This window comes from Crocodylus porosus, unplaced genomic scaffold (genome assembly GCF_001723895.1).
Source record: "Crocodylus porosus isolate Cpor-Errol unplaced genomic scaffold, CroPor_comp1, whole genome shotgun sequence".
Lineage (NCBI taxonomy): Eukaryota > Metazoa > Chordata > Crocodylia > Crocodylidae > Crocodylus > Crocodylus porosus.
Window position 1 is genome coordinate 115,195,616 of NW_017728931.1, and position 16,904 is coordinate 115,212,519.

At 39.8% G+C, this 16,904-nt stretch overlaps 1 protein-coding gene and 1 long non-coding RNA gene across 7 annotated transcripts in view; both read right to left on the reverse strand.

Moving 5' to 3' along the window:
• FAM19A5 (family with sequence similarity 19 member A5, C-C motif chemokine like) overlaps window positions 1-16,904 on the reverse strand; it is a 669,022-nt gene that overhangs the window by 637,562 nt on the left and 14,556 nt on the right. The gene's annotated exons all lie outside the window — the stretch shown is intronic.
• The window catches only part of LOC109315686, a 14,981-nt gene continuing 4,976 nt past the window's right edge, over window positions 6,900-16,904 (reverse strand). Inside the window, exons 2-3 of the long non-coding RNA XR_002102583.1 lie at window positions 15,752-15,757; window positions 6,900-6,912 (exon numbers count right to left, since the gene is read on the reverse strand). This is a non-coding gene — a long non-coding RNA (uncharacterized LOC109315686). The remainder of the gene's footprint in view (window positions 6,913-15,751; window positions 15,758-16,904) is intronic.

Sequence of the window (16,904 nt, forward strand, 5' to 3'; positions counted from 1 at the left end):
GGGGGAGAGGGGAGTACTACTGAGAGAATATTCCAAAATCTTACTACTACCATTATTAGAAAATAAATATGTTCACGACCAGTTTATTCCCATTTTCATGTGCCAATATTACTTTTTAGATCAAAAAATGCTTCTGTCTCTTCTGTTTATTGTCCTATGACTTTATAAAAAGTAAATATATCTGCTGTCAGGCTTCATTTGGCTAGGCTAAATAAACCAAATAAGGTCCTCTTGGTCTTCTCTCATAAGAAAGGATCTCTGTTCTCCTGATCATCTTCACAACTGTTCTTTGTACCAACTCTTGTTTGAATTCAACTCTCTCAATCAAACCTGGTGATCTGAACTGGGCTCACGATTCAAGGTGAAGACTTATCACTGTCTCGTACGATGGTTTAAACACTTTTCCTGTCTCTATTGGAAATACTTCCTTTGACAAGCTCCAGAATTTCATTGGTCCTTTTCACAACACAACACTGGTGGCTCAGTCATCCTGTGATCTACTAATATATCCAAGAGCCTTCTACTTATTCTTCCATTTGTAATTAATGAGCAGAACAGAACATAAATTCTTGTTACTAGTCTCCAAGTTCATACCTGGCAATTTATACTATTACATTCTTATTTTATTATTGCAATTGTCAAAACATTCATTTCTTCCTGTATGGTATTCTGATCCTTCTTTATATTGAAAATACCTCCTAACACAGCATCATAAGTAAATTTATGTACATTATACTCCACTCTATTGTTGTACCCTAAGTCAGCATATCATAGTGGAACACATTTAAATGCATCCAAAACCAAATATTTCTCCTGGTATAACATTCACCATCTAGGTTGGTTAAACTATCACCAGTTTGGACATCCGATTCTAGTACAAAAATATGTCAGGACCAGGGTGTATGCATTTAAAAACAAACAAATTAAAAATGACATACACCAAACTACTATAACAGCTATTTTGATTTCCTATTTAATAGTAAATGACTGATGCTTTTCATTTAGTAGGAAGCAGCTGCACTCCCAAGTATACTGTCTGGAAAGCAGAAACAAAAGCAGCAGTTTAAAAAAGCATATTATTCTTAGTGAAAAATAATTTCAACTTCAAGAATAATGCCTATTGTCAATAGACTGCTAGAAATTTACTAGCCACTTCTTGAAATAAAATGAATTAAGTTTTAGAGAATTTTAAATAATTAATCATTTTGAAAATGAATAAATATCTCATATATAAAATAATCAGTTAGCCTGCTCACAGGTACCTACTGCCAGGAATGCATAATTTAATCTTGAAGCAAGTTCTCTAGGCACTGGAACTACCAACATTTATTACTGAAGTTTAGAGAAATGGAGCCTCAGATTAACAACAGACATTAGGCACTGAGTAACATCTCCCTCCTATTGTTCCACTACGCCCCCACTTATTGAAAGGTCTACCAAAAGAACCAAAGAAACAGACTGAGAATTCAATACCTACAAAGCTTTTTCTGTCCTTCTATACATAGCTGTATAGCACATGAACGAAGGATAAACAGAATCACAGCAGAGACTAACCCTTAACAATTTCTCCCTAGGCTGATCACAGTCATGCTGCAAAAAAATATTTGCAATAAATCCATGTTTATGTAAACAATATTCTTAAAGTAGGAAATGGTGGAAGAATGGTTAAGGCATCTCACTACATACCACTTTAGAGTTGTGATTTGAAGCATGCTCCAGACTAATGCCACAGTCTGCCTCATATACCCATTTACCAGGCTAACTGTTCATTCAGACTGAAGAATCAAAGACAGGTGGACACAAAGCTAGACACATAATTTCCTTTGTGCCATCAGTGATAAAAATACTGGGAAGTCTAGCCCAAATGACCATTAGGCTTGGAGAGAGCTTTAACTTGCAAACAATTGATAGATAGTATTACTTCAAAAAATAACTGTCTTCTTCCCCCCTCAAAATACCAAGAAAATCCCTTTAAAAATGAAGGTTGAACAATTTAATGACCAGACGTAAAAATTCTGCATGTGATGTAAACTCCAATTTTTTTTAGTATAGAACAATTTTAAGCTGGACCTCATCATTGATCACCCAAGTCTCTATCTAGTTTGTCATGATAGAGGCCTGAAAAAAAAGCTACTGAATAAAGGAAGTCCAGTCATTGACTTCAATGGTCATGTCCAGATGAGTGCAGCCATGTGGTAGTGGTGCCAGATACATGTCTGCAGCACCACATATTGAACGTTCACTTGTTCTTGGGGCTGCAAGGGAGCCTCAACCTGCCCATCAGTTCTGTGGTGGGAACCCCCTTTGTTCTTCCCTGCAGGAGAATCGCATTCCTCCAGGCTGACCAAGAGGGGTGTGGGAAAGAGGGGAGGACAGCATTCCACCGCCACAGCAAGGCTGCAGGAGTCTTGCCACAGCCTGTTTTCACCCTCGTTCCTTTGGGCTGACCAGAGCACTGCAGAGCAAGGTGGAAATATATCACAGCAGCAGCAAGGCTCCTGAGCCGTGTCACTGCAGCACAGTAGCTTGCCTTGCCCTCACTTTTTTGGGTCAGCCAGGTGGCAAGGGGAAGCTGGAAGGGCTGGGAGCCAGGTGTGGAGAAAGCTTCCATATGCCAGATTTTTGGGCCCTCTGGCTTCCTAATCTCTGCCCCTGTCACTCAGGTAAGTGGTGGGATGATGCAAGGGGAATTTGGCATGACCAAGAGATGGACTTTCAACCAGGCTGTCAGCCACCTTGGCTTTTCGATTGCCACTGCCACAACTTAGCTGAGTGGTGGAGGCAATGGGAAGCAGGCAGGGAGCAGCACTCGGCTCTTGGTGCTTGGGAGTGAGTAGAAGGACTGGCATGGCAAAGGCCCTGCTTGCTTCTCATCCCAGAAACTTTGGTGTGAAAAACTTGTAGGGAGAAGCTGGGACTCCTGCTTCCCCCCCTCCAGTGTTAGGAAGGGACTGAGCAGCTGTCCCCAGTGCCTTCTTCAGGCTGGGGTGACGCTAGTCTTGGGAAGGCATGGAAACCTTTTCCATAGTCCCCAGGAGTTAAACCAGGGCAAAGAGTGTAGACATTCAGTCTCCCTGGAGGAACTCATTTAACCGTGGTTACTCCTGGGTTACTTTTCTCTCAGCACAGCATTTTAGCTCCAAGACAAAAGGCTTGAATGGCTTGATGCTTTTGTTTTCTTCCAGGAAAACAGCAATTCCCCCAGTAGAAACTGAATGTCTGTATACGGCCTGTGTTTGCATTTGGCATAAAGGAAAAGTAGAGCTGAATGGCATCTTTCCTTTGCTAGCGAATCAGTTTGTTTTGTTTCGTCAGCTTTCTCAAGATTTATATTGATTGGTGACCAGTGGGAGAACCAATACTTGTGAGAGATTGTTCAAAAATAAAGGCTTTGAAGATAAAAAAATAATTGCTCCATTATGTTCTTTTGAGTTTGGCTTGATAGGAGTGCCCTGATTCATTTCAGGGCAGCGTTATGTATCCCTTGCAGCTGTCTTTGTGATGGAAATATGTGTATTTGGAGATCAACTATGCCAAAACTGCAAAGAGGTCTGTAAGGATCAAGGTGAATCAACTCCCCCATCTATAAATAGGGATCTGCCTAAATTGTGGTTGCATGAAGGGGGCAACAGACAAAATGGCAGTTGACCCTCCTCCCTGGGGCCTCCCTGCTAATCAGTGCTGAGAGGTATGTCCTCTCCTCCAATCAGTGCTGAGGGGAGGGGCTGCCACAAAACGACTGCAAAAATTACTTTGTCTCACTGAAAGTTAAGTAGGTCCCTATCTATAAACAGGAGACTATCCACCAGATCAGCAAGTGCTTTCTCAGAAATGTGCTCTGGATTAATGCCCAACTGACAGGCATTGTTGAACTCATTTATTGATAGTTTCTCGAACAATTTGCTTAGAAAAGGGCATTTGAACATTAGGCACCAGTGTGGGTGGTCTTCAGCACCGTTCAGACTATTGTCTGTTTCAAGGTAGGAGATAGATTTACCATACCACTTTTGAAGAGAGAAATTTAAGTCACCAGTGATGTTCTATACTTAGTCTGTTGGCTCTCTTTGTCATTCAGAAATTATAGAGATTGGGTTTGCAGGCATGAGCCCTAACTGCCACCAGTGTTCCCTGAAACACAAGGTTAGATGTTTAAACTAGTGGTGTGAGTTGTTGAAGAGGGATGAAACTAAAGGCAGGTTAATTTGAACAACTTTGGTTTGTTTTTAGGTAAGTGATTTGTTATCCACTGTGGAAATGAACGCTATAGCCTGTACTCACAACAGCAATCTTTTTCTTGTTGAGTTAGAGCTCCAATATCTTTCTCTACAATTTTTCATGTCAACCTGAGTTTTTCAGGAAAGCTTGATATTTTGTGGTTTTTTAATGAGGTTTGGCACAAGGCAATACTATAACAGGTCTTCAGTCTACCAGTTTACTGAAGTACAAGAGTAAAAGTCCACAGTTAATGCCAAGTTAAAGGTTCAAAGGGTAGAAATTTGACCTGCTTTATTGATCTTCCAAGATATGACATACTAAACCCAAACATCCTGGATTTGAATTTGGCAAACAAATATCCTGAAGATTCACTGTCTTTATAGAATGAAGTAATCTTGGTTTAAGAATTATTATATGAAGACATTCATATTGCAATACTTTGATAGCTAGAAGAGCCAACTGACTGATCAGTGAGTGACAAAAACATCTAAGGAAGCAAATGGCCAAAAAAGGTATTGGCACTTGTATTCTGTCCCCTGTGTGAACTTCAAGATGTCAACATCATTATACTGTAGCAAGGTCCCAAGAAATAGTATTTCTTCTCATCCCTATTAATGACCTGCAGTACCATCGCATTTTTGGGACAGATTCTCAGGGCCTACTACAACACCTTTTGGCTGTGTCCAGATGTGCACGGACATTTGGTTCCCCAGAGACAACTAGCGGTGGTGCACCTTGAGCCACTGCTAGTTGTCCCCAGGGAATGCCCATGCCACATGTGAAAGAGTAAACAGCGATGTGGCCAAAAGAGCCAGAGAACATCGCTTCCGGAGCTATTACCATATTAGGATAGAAGCTCCTGGAAAAGAAAAGAAAGAGGAGAAGGGAGTCTCAGAAAAGGGAGAAGAAAGAAAAAATGTCTGAAGGAGAAAGTGAGGGAGAAAGAAGATCACCAGGAGATAAGACACTGACTTCAGGATTTTTCTCACCGTTGGAGAGAGCGGAGCTCTGAGAAAGAGCGGCGGATCCCTGAAGAGGCACCGGAGACACGGCTGGCAGCCACGCTGAAAATTAAACAAACTAACAAAAAAGAGAAGAGTGAATTGACTCACTCCCACAAGCTTAGTGAAAACAACTGAGTGCTGACCAAAAGGATTCAAGGCTTCAGACACACACCAGATGAAAGGTACACACTCAGGATAGCAAAAGTAAAGAGAGAGAAATAACAAGGCTTGAAGAGAAAGGCTTGCTCTAAAAAAATTTAAAAAAAAAAAAATTATAATAAAAAAAAGGAAATAGACAAACCAGAGTTAAAGGGACTTTGTTTACTAACACCAAGTTCAGTCCAACCAAGCTGATAAAGGTTAAATAAGAACAGTATGTAGATAGAATTACAAAGTTGATATAATTGTTAAAAAAAAGGACCAAAGATAATGAAAGTTTGTATAGTGTTATAAAGAATAAAGATAAAGACAAGTGTTAATCTGCATCTAGTTGTGAATATGTATATTGGTGAGTGTGTGGGAATAATTGAGTGAAGTTTTCCTCTATAATACCGGGATTCCTAATACAGAGACCCAAAGAGCAAAATAAAACAACAAACATATATATAACAACCCTCCCGAGAAGTGACATCATAAAGCAGAATATATTATAATAACATCCAAGACGTGACAGGTGGGAAAGTTGGGGTATTTACAGCTCTTTGGGAGGTTATAAAAAGATACAGAGAGGCAAGGTCAACCATCACACCACACATGCTCTGATGTGCAGCAGGTTACCCCAGGTGGGGTAGGGGAGGCAGGGCCAGTACTAAGCTGGTGCCAGCAACCTTATCTGGGGTCCTGGGGGCCTCCCAGGCTGCAGCAGCGGTGATCATGCCATGCAGAGCCTGGCCAGCAGTGGGGTGTGGCTCTGGCTGGCCAGGCTCTGGCTCTGGCCAGTACACACTGCTGTTGTTTGTGCCACTCTGGTTTTTCTCCATGGGTTTTTTGAGCCCTGGATATTTAGGGGCTATTTAGGGGTTGTTCTCTGGATATTTTTGAGCCCTGGATATTTAGGGGCTATTTAGGGGTTGTTCTCAAGTCAATTAATGGGCTCCTTTAAAATCTGGGGTGGACCAGGGGAGAGGTGCTTGTAAAGCTCTCCAGCCACGGGGCTGGTGGAACATCTGTACACCTCCTGAGAGCTATGTTTCTACTAGAAGAAATTTATTTTGCTAGACATGAATGTCTGTATGTAGCCACAATCATCTCTTGTCTTTTTTGTTACCTAGATGAGATGAACACCTGCAAAAAGAGTACTTGGCTAAAACAGAACCCATGCAAGAAGCAGATTTTCCCTTTGTCACTTTGACCTCTCAAAACAGCTATATTACTACAACATAATCAGAAAGGGAATAATCTATAAGAAACAGACCTCACACAGGAGCCTAACTAGACTGTTGCATTCATTACAAGAAGTAAAATGATTAGCGTAAATGCAAACCTAAATTACTAAAATTAATTTGTATTTTATTAGTCATGCTATGTTTCTTAAAAGTTAAGACAGACAAGAGAGGGTACAGACTTAGCACTGATTTTGAGCTAAATAAATGATGGACTCTATACAGTACCTTGAAACTTATTTTGGGGTATGTGAAAATGTGCATATCATTCTTATAAGAATGAATACTTTATTTAGTTCAGCTTATCCACACTTCCTCACAAATTTGCTATCTAAAACAATTTGTTCCATGGGTCTGTATTCTGCTTCTTTTTAAAATAATAGCCTCTAGCCTTAAGTATCTTGAAGCAGCAATAAAAGAATCTAGCCTTAAATATCTTGAGGTAACATGCCTTTCAAGAATGGAAATAATGACTGCATTATATACGCCCTTCAACTATATGCCACAACTATGATTTTAGTGTCTTTGAAAACACCCCTACAAAATACAACAACAAATATTCCTTACCATAAATACAAGATAAACATGTTCTATGGAAAACTGAAAAAAAAGTTACATCCTACATGTAATATTTTTTTAAATGTAGAGAAACTGAGTAGGTATTAGAAGGGAAAAGCTTACCATAAACAAAGCTTAAACTGTGCCTATATATATTACCAATGCTTTCAAGATGATTCTTTAAAAAAAGTTACTTCAGGATTAAAAAAATATGTTTCCAAATATCTGCAACATCTCAAAAACGAGAAAAAAGTCAAGATATCAAATATGTTCAGAAAGATTACTTCAGTGATGCCACAGTTATCAGAAAGCAGGAACCCATTTTAGAAGTGATATCCTAAAATTACTAATGCAAATCTTATTGCTTGCAAATGGAATTTGTCTTTATCTCATCAATGAATCAAACTTAACTGGAAAAAGATTAAACAAAAGCTTATATGATATTTCTTTACACTTTATGGTGCAACATGCTTTTTAAAAAGTAAATTATAAGCTAACTATCAAGTGTGTTTAATAGTTAAAAATGGATGGAAAAAGATTATTACAGGGGAAGGGTGAAGAAGGAATGAAAAAACATTGAATAATACACTATCTCTGGAAAAGAAAATGTCTGGATTAATCTGCTGATCGACTCTTAAAAACTTCAGGCTATAAATAGTTGATACCATCAATGACTGTAGTAGTCAAAAACCAAAAGTCTTTCTAATATCTTTATGGGATATTTTGGCAGTTTCACTGAATGCATGTTCTGAAGCTGTTCTGCTTGTTATCTTCAGAGCCTCAGATACTTACACAAATTTCCAACGTGTGGCTTCACCATTAGTCATCATAAATCAGAGTTCAGAAACAAAATAGAATGTATTGTCTCTTCACCATTAATTCTCTTTCATTATCTGTAATCAATTTAAAGAGGGCTTTTTCAACTATTTACAGACAAGGTATCATGTTTCATCTTGGGGGGGAACAAACATTTCAAGGGCTTTCTTCTTAGGAAATCAGTGTTATGGTCATTTTTGTGTAATCAAAGCAAAACATAAAAATATTACATTTTAAACATATCAAGTAACATTTCCTCTTCCTTTACAAAAGTTTTCTTGTGGATCCAACATCAGCAAGCCTCCTTTCACCATGAAAGAAAATACAGATTTATTGTTGCTGCTGTTGTATTTTATAGAGAAAATTATTTTATTGCAGGAAGAAAGTACTAGCAGAGGTTCCAGCTACATGAATACTAGTTAGCTAATATCCTTTCCAAGAAATCCCTGGGCAAACACAGCAGTGAATATAGGACAGCAAAAAGGGAGGTGCAACGGCACCACTATGCGCCCCTGAATCCATCCCTGGAAAAATATGTTTTCTTCTATTTAACCTATTCTGTTTTTGAATTACTACAGGTATTTGAAACCAAGAATTTCTAATATCTGTGAATGACTTTTAGTACCCACCATATAACAGGTTTTTGCTATGGGTTGCCTACAAAGATCTATGGGTGGGAGCACTTGCATTCACTCAGGTAGTCTCTTGACTACTTAGCAGCTTTCCAGATCTTATTTCTCCTAGAAAAAAGTCTAGAAGAAATAAGATTGGCCAGGGAGCCTCAGCTTTCAGAACAAGAAAGAAGCACTAAACTTCTCTTACAGCTTTTTCTCACCATGATTTTTACACACACACACACACACACACACACACACACACACACACACAAATAACCGAGGTCTCTCCTGCAGCCTGTGGCAGAGAATCTGTTACCTCCATTGAAAAATACTAGGAAAATGATCTCGTATTACAATAAGGAAGATTGTAGAAGAAAAAGAGGTACGAAAATACTGCTTTCTAAAGCAACAAAACTAATTAACCTCCCTTCCCCAAATGTAGCATTTTAATAACCTGATACATCAGTTTCCATTAAGCAAAAATAAATCTGATAAGTCACAGTGTGATGACCACACTTCACCATGAAATTTTACTTACATATAAGATAATTATATAAAGAAAACATAGTGAGAAAAAAATCCTAGTAACTAGAACGTGGTTACTGACACAAAGCCCAAATGCTAGCTGATGTGTCACAGATTCCCCTGACATCCATACATATAAAGACTTATTTTCTACGGGCAGACTTTTCTCCTCCAGCTCTGTCACACAAATAGTTACACATTATTTAAAGCTCTTTGTTCACTTTATGAAGGTAAAGGCACACTTAAATAAACCCAAAATAGAATCCAAAATCTATCTTCCTGTTTGCTCATATGATTTCCCTTCAGCTAATATGCAAAGGTAACATCAATTTTTAATACGTGAATGCTTTGTTAAATTTAAACACTTCCATGCTTAATCCTCCAACTTGAAAACCAAATCAATGAGTTTATGCATGTGTGAAAGGGAATATATATTGTAGAAGTCAGAGTTTATTTCAAGATACAATGGTAAATTCTGAAAATCAAGATGTTGAATATTTATACAGACATATTTTATCCCAGATGAAAGCACAAGAAATGTAACTGCTCTCTTGCAACTATTTTTAGAAGAGGTGTAACCGAATGACAACTTAGAAAACACCAACACGAAAATTTAGGGAGTGGTAGTTAGCTGTGTTAACTACCTCAGTCAGTCAAAAGGCAGGGTAGATATGCACCTTCAGAAATATATAGGAGAACACAAGCTTTCATGAACCCAAGATCATGTCATCAGATGCTATGAAAGGACATGCAGAAAGCAGAGTATAAGGAAATAAAAATTAGAATACAAAAGACATGGGATGTGGGGAAAGGGAGAGGGAATGCTAGAAGAGAAAAGCAGAGGAGCAGAAACTCAAAGGAACAAAAGGAGGTCAGAAAAACTAATCTGGCTACTGAGATAAGAATCCATAGTCACTGTTTAAACCATACTTAACACAGTCCAATTTGTGGATGATTTCTTCTTTCACAGTTTCCCATTCAAACTGGATTTTAAGTTTTTTTTGCCTGACAATAGCAATCCTGAGGTCAGCGATGGCATGGCCAGGGGCACTGAATTGTTCCGTCACAGGCTCTTCTCAAGCTGATGTCAGATCAGTGTTCATTCATTCTTACCCTTAGAGATTGCCCTGTTTGCCCAATGTTGACAGGCTGGCGGCACTGTAAGCAGGCGGTGGCATATATGACGTTAGTAGAGTTGCAAGTGAATGAACCTTGGAGGCTGTACTCTTTGTTATTAAGTCCAGCAATGATGTGGTCTGTGTTGATGTTGGGATATAGCAAGCATTTTGGTTTATTTCAAGAAAATTCAGGCAATAGATAAAAACAGAATTAACAGAGAAGGAAGAGAAAGTCAGAGGATACGTCAAAAAACAGGACAGGACTATGAAGAGGGACAGTAAGCATGTTTCAGAGACATTTCCTCTTGTTTGTAGAGCAATGACAAGCTTGGCAATTTGAAGTGCCAGTCTACACAGTTAACATTCAGACTAAAAAGTCACCATTTTTCTTAACAGCTTTTCTCCAACTCTATGCTCAGAGTCAAATCTACTGCTTTAAGATGTCTTTTTATGGATTTTAACTCCTGCTAGCAATGAGAAAATAGCCTGGATTCTATTCTCTGTGCATTATTAATTTGTATCATCAATTTAATGGTTTGTTAAATTCTAATCAGGTACATGCATGCAAACCTATTGCATGCCACATTTGAACCAACTATAATTAGCTCGGCAGAACTCTTTATTACTGATGCATGAGAAGGAAAACAACTCAGCCCTACTCTCAGATCTTGTTCTGAGTCTGCAGGGGGAGACAAACAGTTGGGAGAAAAAGTCTTTCTGCATCTATCAAGTGCACTTCTCCTGGAAAGCACTGGCAAAAAAAAAATGTTCTAGACAGCTATATTGTCAGAGACACAATGGCAGGTAATATACTTTAGAAAGCAGCAGGAAAGAGTCACTTGAACTTAGTTAATAAAATGAAGGCAAAAAAATTAAAAGTGTTATGCAAGTAATTATTATTTGGTTTCTCATCTTGTGGCATGTATTTCTAAAAGCAGTTCTTGGTAAGGAAATGAACTTCAATTATTATAAATGGCAGAGTATAACCAGTGAAAGATACTGAGTGTGCCACTTAAAAAAATGATGTATGAAACATCTTGCTCAGCCTTGCAGATTCTATTTTACATTTAAGGGTCCTTATAATTTCTGTCAGTCAGATTGGAAACTCACAGGTCTAAAAATTAAAAATGAGAACCATTTTTCCACCTTAGTACACATCCTTGCTGCTATTAACATTCATCAAAACATCAAGAGTAAAACACTCCTTTTGTTTCATGGAACCAAGGATTCTGAAGCAAGTTTTTTGTAGAGATTCTTTATGTAGAGATTCTTTTACATAAAAAGTATTCATTGATGGTCCTTAATTTCACATAAAATCACTGTAGTATAAGTTCCCCTTATTTAATTTAATGAAAGGCTACATTTAACACTTGCTTACATGGATTCCTATCAAAGGTAGAACATAATTATGACCTGCTGAAATGAAAAAGACAGGTGAAACTTAGCTGTTTTCAAAAAGTTGTTTCTGAAATGTCACTTAAATATTAAAAAGTGGTTTCTAACTAATGCCTTGGAATTATTCTTTCACTCTTCTTGAAAAGCAGTTACTGTAATTACAGAAGTGGCAGTAACATGAATTGCTCACTTGCAGTTCACAACAGTTGTTATCACAGTTCACAAGAGCACTTTATAAATAAAGCACACAAAGGGGAGCCCATATACTTGGTACACTTTTAAAAAGCCTCTTCAGTAACACATTCTAAAGAGAAACTATTTTAAAAGTTAATGAATTCCAGTAAAAACATCTCAGGACGAGATTAAGGCATGGGGGTTCTAATTACACAGGCAGAAAAAAAACAAATTTGCTTAGCTGTTAAGGAAAGAAATGCCCATGAGTAAGCAGCCAGTAATAAGAGCGTATATCACAAAGAAAGGTGAAAGATACAAAACTTTAGATGTCATCTATCACCGCTATCTTCCTAGAGGATGAGGCACAGAGAAATAACAAAGAGCACATCAAAAGAAAAAAAAAACCCTGAGCCAGAAGCCCAGGTTCTCACTATCACGGACAACCATGCCATAAATTCCCTTTCAGAAGCAGTATTTGGGGAATTTGTCAGGAAGGGGAACCCAACTCCTGAATGCACATGGTAAAGAAGGGGTAAAAAAAGGGAGAGAGACATACATTCTTTATGTAGGGATTTCTAGTACTTCTCTTTCAGCCAGACTCTTTCTAATTTAATACGCCTAATCTGTAGAGTGAAAGAGATTACACTGAAGTTACCGTAGAATTCAAACAGGGATTCTGTTGTTGGAGTATGCCAAATTTTCTTCTTCTCTAGAACCGCTCTCATGTGGCTAAGGAAAAAAAACAGGATTCAGAATCATTCACTACAGAAACCTGAGGTCAACTATTGACAAAAAAAATCACTGTGTCTATCCCCAGAAAAATTAGGATAAAACTACTCTGATTTAATGTATATTGTGGTAAACATACATTATATAAATGCCATGTGTCTGCAGCTGTTCCAGAGCAGCCACTTGCAATAAGTGCTATGGCAAGCTACTAACTTGCATTTTACCAGTTAGTGGTAAGATGCTGATATAATAGCTCTGAGCAGCTATACTTGGATAGTTACTTGCCTATCCACTCCAGTTCCTGTTGTAATTTACATTAGTGTACATCTTAAAAATGGCTGAAGTTCTTCAGAAATGATCCTTGGAAAGAAAGGAACATCTTTGAAGCACTTTATTCAACATGAAGAAGTTTCTGAAAAATCTTCACCCTTCAGCAGTCCTTCAGCATGCCACATTGCCACATCCCTACATCAACACAGCACTGAAACACACCAAATTTGCACCATTCTGGGGTTCAGATTATTTCAACTGCCCTCCATGGGCTACATTTCCTAAGTACCAGTAGGAAAATCAGCACATCCCAGTTAAAAACCCCAAGACTTGACTCTAGCCGACATCCCAATGCCTCAGGAAACAGTGGGGAGTGGGGAATTGTATTCATGACATTCATGAGGGGACCACTGACTGGCTAGCAAAAGAACTAAGACACAGAATTACCATATACCATCACCTCTCTAAGAGCTATCTTTACACCCCAATGTGGAGACCACAAAACACAGGACTCTACATCACACGTATTAATCATTAAACCAGAACTCCCTGTCTTGTCACACCATCCCTTCCATAAACTTACCCAGTTCTAGCCTAAAGTCTCTTTCCTTCCCCAAATCCTTTGATAGGAAAACCATTTCAAAAGTTCACTCCTGTGATACTTAACATTCATCTTTTAATGTCCAGTTAAACATATCCATGGCCATTTGATTTTGAGCTTTATAGCTTAAAAAACAGCACTTTGCCTTCCTAATACCTCTGGACTCTCTCAAGCTTCTCCACATCATTCTTGAATTGCGGAGCCCAGAACTGGATGCAGCACTCCAGCTGCAGCCTCACCAAGGCCAAGTACAGTGGGAGGATGACATCCTGAGATTTACTTGAGAAGCATCTATAGATACAAGCCCGGGTTTTGTTTGCTTTAGCAGCTGCGACATCGCATTGGTGGCTCACGTTCATCTTGTGGTCAGTCATGACCCCCAAGTCTCTTTCAGCCATGGTGCTAGCAAGTGTAGCACTGCTGAGTCTATAAGTATACCGTGGGGTTCCCCCCCCACCCCAGATGGAGTACCTTGGATTTATCAGTATTGAACATCATCAGGTTTGTGTCCACCCACTTACTAAGCTTATCCAAGTCAGTCTGGATCACTAGCCTATCCTCAGGTGTGGATGCTGTGCCCCAAAGTTTAGTGTCATCGTTGAACTTAGCCAGTGCACTTTTGACACCAATGTCCACATCATTGATAAAGATGTTGAGGACAAAGACTTGGGGGATGCCATTGCTTATGGAGTGCCATAATGACTCGCTGCCATCAACCACTACTCTCTGGGTCTGACCTCAAAGCCAATTTCCCAGCCATCAGACTGTGGTGTAGCCGATGCCACAGTTGGCCAATTTTTCCATGAGGAGATCATGGGACATCAGATCAAAGGCTTTTTTAAAGTCCATATATATGACGTCAATCTCTTCTCCCTTGTCCAGGTGATACATCACCTGAACATAGAAGGAGATGAGATTGGTCAAGCAAGTCCTACGACCTACCCGTGACAAACCCGTGCTGGCTATCTCTCAGGATGATGCCCTCAGCCAGCTTGTCCAGAAGGGTTCCTTGATAATTTTCTCAAGAATCTCACCAAGGATTGAGGTCAAACTGATTGGTCTGTAATTCCCGGGATCTACTTTCGACCTTTCTTGAACATTGGCCTTCTTCCAGTCTTCAGGTACTTCACCTGAGTGCCACAAATTTTTGAATATTTTTGCCAATGGTTGAGCTATGACACCTGCCAGTTCCTTGAGTACCCTAGGGTGTAATCTGTCAGGACCAGCTGACTTAAAGGTGTCCAGTCTCTCAAGGTGATCCTTTATTAGATCAACACTGATGCTGGGTATAAATACGTCCTCACCCTGGCTGTCCTGTGTCTTGCTAGACAGGGTGGTACCATTGCACTGGTGAAAGACGGACACAAAAGTACCCATTAAGCATTCATTTAACAAGCTTAGTGTCCCTTTTTTAACTTTTTCCAATTTTAAAATTTACCTTTCTGGAACACTGGGACCGCAACTGCACCAAGTATTCTAAATGGAGTCCAACCAATACCTTTTTTCAAGACCTGTAGTACATCCATGTCTCTACTGAATATACCCAACCAAATACTCCCTAAAATTGAGTTAGCCTTTTTTAAAAAGGTGTTTCACTGGCAGCTCATGGTCATTCTATGATCAATCAATATGCCCATGCTCCCAGTCTATGCACCACTACGTTATAGCTGAAGTTTTTATCAGTCTCTAACTACATGACCATGCACTTAAAATCACAGAATCATAGAAAATTAGGGTTGAAAGGGACCTCAGGAGGTCATCTAGTCCAACTCCCTGCTCAAAGATGGGTCATGCTCAACTATATCATCCCAGAAAAGACTTTGTCTACCCAGGTCTTTAAAATCTCTAAGGATGGAGATTCTACAACCTCTGAGTAACTTGTTTTGGTGCTTTACTACTTTTCCTAGCAACAAATTTTTTCCTGATTTCTAACTTAAACTTCCCTTGCTGCAGCTTAAAACCCTTTCTCCTTGATCTGTCATCTGCCACCACTAAAAACAGTCTAGCTCCATTTCTGTAACCACCCTTCAGGGTACTGGAAGATTGCTACAAAATACTCTCTCTGTCTTCTCTTTTTCAGACTTAATACCCCAGTTTCCTCAGCCTCCCCTCTTAAGTCATGTGCCCAAGGCCCTAACCATTTTTGCTGCCCTCCACAGGACCCTCTCTAATTTCGTTACATCCTTTCTGTAGTGGGAGGCCCAAAACTTGACACAGTACTCCAGACGTGGCCTCACCAATGTGCAACAGGTCAGGGTCCTGTTACTAAGGGTGCAGGGGAGTCTGAACAGCCCTGCACCCTGGAAGCACCTCTGCATGTCCACTCCAGACTTGGAAGGAACTGGACTGAGGGCTGGGGAACCAGGTCTAGGGACTCTCAGGTGAGTGTCCCAGCAAGGGAGCTGAGACAGGTGTGGTGAATGAGGAAGAGTCAGCACCAACAAGGGGAAGAATAAAAGAGCTGAAAGCAGCTTCAAGGGGCTGCACCTGGCTGGGAGAAGGCTGCCTGGAGGTTACCAGGGGTTAGGCAGCTGCTGGAGAGCAGGGCTCCTGCCTGTTCATTAGTTTACTTGTTCATTTTATTTGTTTGCTTCTTTTGTTTGCACAAGACTGCAGGCTCTGCAAAGCCTCTGAAAGATAAGAGGTAGCCAGAAGCTGAATCCTGGGAAGACAGTGAAGTGCTAGTTTATTTATTTAACTTCCTTGGCTCATTTTGCATTTCTGACAAGCCCTGGGTGGCCTTGGGGTGTTATCTATAAGCCCAGCTGCAGCTGAGGCTAGGGCCCTGAACAGCGGGTTCTTTGCCAATGCCAGCAGTAAAAGTAAAAATGGTCAGCTCTACTAGCATGACCAAACATGGCCTGCTGTGATCTGCCCAGAATCTGCCCATAGCAGCCTATGCAGTGCTGAAGAAGGGCATAATCACTTCCCTGGATCTGCAGGCAATACTCCTACTAATGTAGCCCAGTAGGCTGTTAGCTTTCTTGGCAACAAGGGAACACTGCTGTCTCATATTCAGCTTATTTTCTGCTGCAACCCCCAAGTTCTTTTTTTCAGGGCTGAAGCTTAGCTTGTTGGTCCCAAGCCTGTACTGGTGCATGGGACTGCTCCATCCTAAGGGCAAGACTTTGCAATTGCCCTTATTGCACCTTATGATATTTCTTTTCTAGTTCTGAATTCTAGCCATACCCTCCAGTGTATCTACTACATCCTCCAGCATGGTGTAATTTGCAACTTATTAAGGGTGCAATCCATCTCATCTTCCAAATCACTGATGAAGATACTGAACAAAGCTGGCTCAGGACTAACCACTGAGGAAATCCACTTGATACCAGCTAGACATTGAGTCATTGACTATTACCCTCTGAGACTGATTATCCATGCAATTTTCTATCCACCTTACCATGCATTCATCCAATCTGTACTTCTTCAGCTTTCTGGTGAGAATGCTGTGGGAGACCATATCAAAAGCCTGGCTAAAGTCAAGGTATATCATGTCT